Raw genomic sequence first — 6000 nt, forward strand, 5'->3', positions numbered from 1 at the left:
ATAGAGGACCAATGTGTTGAGGATTTACATGAAAAATTACATATGTATTATATTATAATAAAGCACGTAGTAAAAGAGAAAATAATTTTCTTAAAGGATTATGTGCATCCCAAAATGACAAGACCATATGTAGGATCGATGACGTGCTAGAGGGGGAGGGGTGAATATCATTCGTGGCTAATTCGTTCGTTTCAAAAAACTCAGAATAACACTTAGCGGAATAAAGAACAAATAAGACAAAGCTAGCACATTTTGTTTTACTTGGTTCGGAGCCTATGACGACTCCTACTTTAAGGCCTGCGATCGTTAATTGCTTATGTTGGACAATCACTATATATTCAAATAAGGATTACAAAACTTGAAGTACAATATAACAAAGTTATCGACAATAATAGAATTAGAAGTCTTTCGTCGGTTGTTAGAGCAGCGTTGAGGAGAGCAATAGTTGTTCATTCTTGATCTCAGAAATTGTTATTGAAGCAACTGGTTGAGCCCTCCTTAAATAGCTAAGCTAGACCTGATCCAGATTCATTGATCTCGGGATCAAATTTGACTCGTCGCCGATCAATCGACCGATCCTCTAGTTCGGTCAACCGATCCTGCCTGAATCGGTCCATCTTCCCATCCAGATTCAGCTTTGGATGAGTCATCATTTGGTCGACCGATCCCGTTATCCTCGCTGGCTTATTTGGTCTGATCCAATCAATCTGACCTGATCTCAGTCACTGCATATCCACTGTTCGGTCGACCGATCCCCATGTTCGGTTGATCGATCCTTCGATCGAATTGGGTCAGCTGGTTGGAAATCAACTCTGTTTACTTAGAGGTTCGGTCGACCGATCCCCGGTTCGATCGACCGATCAGGGCTAAGTCCAACCCTGGAAAACTATTAGTTTCCTACAAAATAGAGTTAAATAAAATAGGAAATATTATATAAATCATTACCTTGACAGCCTTCGGACTGTACGGTTCTGACTTCGGATTTCCTCTGGAAACCCTAGGTCGAACCGACGCCTACTGTTCCCTCAACGGGGAATGTGTCCTCACCTACTCCTCTTAGGAGAAGTTACTTGTTGCCAGATCGGTCCTCCAAATCGACTGGGATTTTGCTCAGCGTCCGAAGCTTTAGGTCTTCATGCTAGATGTCCGCTCCTCGATCCGTCAAGCCTTCCACCTAGTCTGCGACCACCAGGGTTTCAACCTAGAGTCCCCAACTCTAGGATTTTACCCAAAGCGCTTGACCCGCCACCAAAGCTTTCCTCTTAGGGTTACCACCCCCTAGGGGTTTCCACCTGCCTAACCACAACTAGGACTTCCCATCACCTAAGGTTATCACCCCCTAGGACCTAGGGTTACCTCCCCCTAGGGGTTTCCACCTGCCTAGAATTCACTAGGATTTTTACCTAAGACAACTTAGGACTTTCCTGTAAGCTCAATCAACCTTATTAGCTTATAAGACAACTTAAGTTTGGACCCTTTGACATAATCAAAACTTAGGTTCTATCGTCTGATGCTTCCTGCACCAACAATCTCCTCCTTTTTATTATGACAACCTAGTTCAAAGTTAAGTAAAACATAACAATAATTTAAAGGATCTTTAGCATGAGCATAAAAATAATAATTTGAAAAACAACTCCCCTATGCTACCCTCTTTCACAAAACTATTTCTAACTCTTAACTTTGACTTTTCTCTCTCCCTTTGACATAAATCAAAAAGTGGAGAGAAGGTTGTTTGACAAAAGGTTTTTACTCTGTTTAACTTTAAGCTCCCCCTAAATGGTAGCACTTAAAAAAAACTTAGCTTTGAAAATAATTGCTTTGAAAAATACTTAGCTAAATTAGAAATACTTTGAAAATACTTAGCTTTTTCAACAAAGACTGAGCTAAACTTAAGCTTTGAAAATAATTATTTTGTCAAGTACTTAGCTTTCAAAAGAAGTTAATAAAAACTTCGCTTTAATACTTAGCTTTATAGAGGTTTTGAAAAAGGCTTAGTTAAAAGTACTCAACTTAAAAAGTATTTTGATTAAAGCTTAGTTAAGTAATTAAAAAATTGATAAAAGCTTAGCTTAAGTACTTAGCCTAAAAAATACTTTTTAAAAAACTTTTTCAAAAATATTTGAACTTGTTTATTCAAATAAGGTTTATTTTCATAAAAGCTTAGCTTTTAAAATATTTTGATAAATACTTAGCTAAATGATTTCTTTGAAAAATACTTTATCAAATACTTAGTTTTTGCCTTTTCAAAAATAATTTAATTTTCTTTTCAAAAATAATTTTTTAAAAAAATTAAGGGTGTGTTTGGTATGCGCGTTTTCCATTTTCATTTTCTAGAAAACGTGCGTTTTCTGAAAAATGGTGTTTGGTTTGCGTTTTTCGTGCTTGTTTTCTAAAAAAATAGCTAGCGTTTTCTAGAAAAACAGAAAATAACAAAAAGTCATTTTCTGTTTTCTAGAAAACGCGCATTTTCTAGAAAATGAAAATAAAAAATGCGCGTACCAAATGCACCCTTAATAATTAACTTCCTCTTTCAGAAATATTTTGAACTTTTGAAAAAGTTTAACTTTGAAAAACAAAGTTTTAACAAAAAAATAAAAATTAATATCTTAATCTTCCTTTCACTCCCCCTTAATTAATGTCAAAAATATTTGAGGGTCCTAGAGTCTAAGCATAAAGATAAAAATAATTAACTATTTTTCAGTTTTTCCATCTCACCCTTTCTATGTTATCAGACATGTTCAGCTTATAAGTGTGTGTGAGACGGAGTTAAGTTAAGTTGATTTTATCTTTAACTTTGAAAAATATTGAAGTATATTTCAAAAATTTGGATTTCAAATGTACTGAATTTGAGATTTTAAAATATAAGTTTGAATTTTGAATGAGTTTGAATTTCAAATTTTGGAATATAAGTTTGAATTTCAAAATATAATTAAAATTTGAAGATTAATTGAATATTTGAAAATAATTTTGAAAATAATTATGATTTTAAAATGATTAATATTTTAGAAATTAATTATAATTTAAAAATAATTAATATTTAAAAATAATTAATATTTAAAAATAATTAAGATTTGAAAATAATTTTGAAACTAATTATGATTTGAAAATGATTAATAATTTGAAAATGAGTAAAATTTTGGAAATAAATTAAAATATTATAATTAATTATAAATTTTAATTGAGTTAACTTTAATTTAATTAATTTAGGTTTGGCTAACTACTTTAAATGTAGGTCTATCTCACCCTTTTCTAGATTTTCAATCAGGGAACCTTAATAGTTTTGTGAGATGATTAATTTAATCTTTAATTTAAATTTCAATCTAAGGGTTGATCAAAAATATCTATTTCAATAATTAGCTTCTAGGCTGTGGCGAGATACTAGGACTTCTTAGATATGGGATCATCCATCACATCTAGACAAAGTCTTTTAAATAAATTAAATAATTAATTGTCTTTCAAAAAATTATAGGTCTAATTAATCAAGTGTGGATCAAGCCTAAATCCTTATCTACCCTAATCAAAGCATATATAATGAAAAACAGTAAAACAACCATCAGATAATTCTATTTTATGATAAAGACGATCTTTTTGTTGGGTTCCCTGGATTATAGCCTCGATAAGGTCTATCAAGGTAATAAATTTGATCCATAGGGATCCAATATTGACCAAGTCCAACTTGATTAATCAGATTAGACTTTGGGACCCATGCTTGGACTATTTTTCTGTGTTCGATTAATAAGCGATAGATAAGATCTAAACTTACGGTTGGCCTTATATCTAAGTCTAGATCGATTATATACAGCTCTCTGTTTTTCAAAAATTAGGTCAAGGTTCTTGGAACCAAAAGTAAACCATTCCAATGAGTCCTTGAGTTCTTTGACCTGAATTTTTAAATTGAAATTCTCTTCCTGAACTTGCTCAGTCAAAGAGCTCGAGTTAGTTATTTCCTTAAGGGTTGTTACCTCCTTTTGGAGTGACTTGACCCAGACGTTGGATTTGGCCAACTTTCTTAATAAATATGCAACTAAATTTTGTAATTCATCTATCTGAGTACCAGAAATTAGGGAACTTACAATGTTGTTTGGCCCTTCAAAAATGGATACAAATTTGTGGGTTCTCTGAGACTCAGTTTCTGATTTATTCTTGGTTTCAAACTCGGACTCGGTTTGGACAACGTACGCTTGTACCGTAGGGAAAGGAAGCTCGCTTCTTCATGTCCTTCTTTGTCTGACTCTTCTGATGACTCGGACTACATTGCCTTCAATGTCTTCCTTCTTCCTTGCTTCTGGTTTGGACATTCAGGCTTGTAGTGTCCCTTCTGGTTGCAGCCGTAGCAGATAACTCCAGACTTGGTCTTCGAGTTTGATTGAGTCACCTTCTTCTTCTTGAGAGCTTTACAAACTAGTTTGATTAGTTCGATGGTGATTTCATCTTCGAGATCCGATTTATCTTCATATTCGGGTTCGGTTCGGCGCTTAATTTTTGGTTTCCTCTTTCTACTCGGCTGGGCAAGCAATGCCTTGCTCGGCTGGGCACGCATTAGTCTGTTCATGAAGTTCAAATTCTGAAAAGAGTTCATCTAGTCTAATAGACGAAATATCCTTGGATACCTTGTAAGCATCTACCATTGATGCCCACAAGGTGTTTCTTGGAAAAGCGTTCAGTGCGTACCTTATGACGTCGCAGTTCTCCACTTTCTGTCCGATCGCGTGGAGTCCGTTCAAAAGATCTTGTATGCGAGCATGTTGCTGACTCGCCGTCTCACCTTCTTGTATTTTTATATTATATAACTTATTTAAATTAAATCTCGTTTGCTTACCTTCGTGTCGGAAGTGCCCTCGTGCAGCTCGATTAGTTTATTCCACAACTCCTTTACACTGTTGAAGGGACTAACTCGGTTTAACTCTTCTTTGGTTAAGTCGCATTGAAGAGTTTGCGTTGCTTTTGCATTGGCTTCAATTTTCCTGTGAGTTGGTGTGTCCCATTTGACGCAGGGGACAAGTGCTCTGGTGCTGTCGACTAATAGAGAGAAGCCCATTTGAATGATGATCCACATCTCTACCTTTGTCTTTAGATAGTACTCCATTCTGCCCTTCTAGCAGCCGAAATCTTCTCTGGAGAATAGAGGCGGACGTGCAGTGCTATAGCCTTCTTGGCGGGCCATTATAGAAGAAAATCTCGTACATAAAAAGTAAAAAGAAACGAATGTCCCAACACTTGGTCTTGGATTAGTAATGCAGGAGAAAAATAAAACTAGCAATTCAATAATTTCAAAAAAAATAATAAAATATTAATAAAAAGTATTATTACAAATTTTGGTAACTACGATATTTTGGTAATATTGACGAATGGTGAAAAGATGAAAAATGAATTTTTCAAAAATAGTTTTGGGGGGAAAAAATGAAAGACGTAAGATTTTTTTTAAGAAAAAACAGTATATAATTTTTCAAAGAAGAACCCCCCCTGCTCGATTGGTGGTTTCACCAAATCAGAGTGGCCAAGATCTGATACCAATTGTAGGATCGATGACATGCTAGAGGAGGGTGAATAACACTCATGGCTAATTCGTTCGTCTCAAAAAACTCAGAATAACACGCAGCGAAATAAAGAACAAATAAGACAAAGCTAACACTTTTGGTTTTACTTAGTTCAGAGTCTGTGATGACTCCTACTACAAGGCCCGTGATCGTTGATCGCTTACATTGGCCAATCACTATAGATTCGAATAAGTATTACAAAACTGGAAGAACAATATAACAAAGTTACCGACAACAATAGAATTAGAAGTCTTTTATCGGTTGTCAGAGCGGCGTTGAGGAAAGCAATAGTTTTTCATTCTTGATCTTAGAAATTGTGTTATTGAAGAACTAGTTGAGCCCTCCTTAAATAGCCAAGCTAGGTCTGATCCAGATCCATTAATCTCGGGATTAGGTCTAACTCATCGCTGATCGATCGACTGATCCCCTGGTTCAATCGACCAATCCGACCTGAATCGGTCCA

The sequence above is a fragment of the Zingiber officinale genome, chromosome 9B (assembly GCF_018446385.1).
Source record: "Zingiber officinale cultivar Zhangliang chromosome 9B, Zo_v1.1, whole genome shotgun sequence".
Lineage (NCBI taxonomy): Eukaryota > Viridiplantae > Streptophyta > Magnoliopsida > Zingiberales > Zingiberaceae > Zingiber > Zingiber officinale.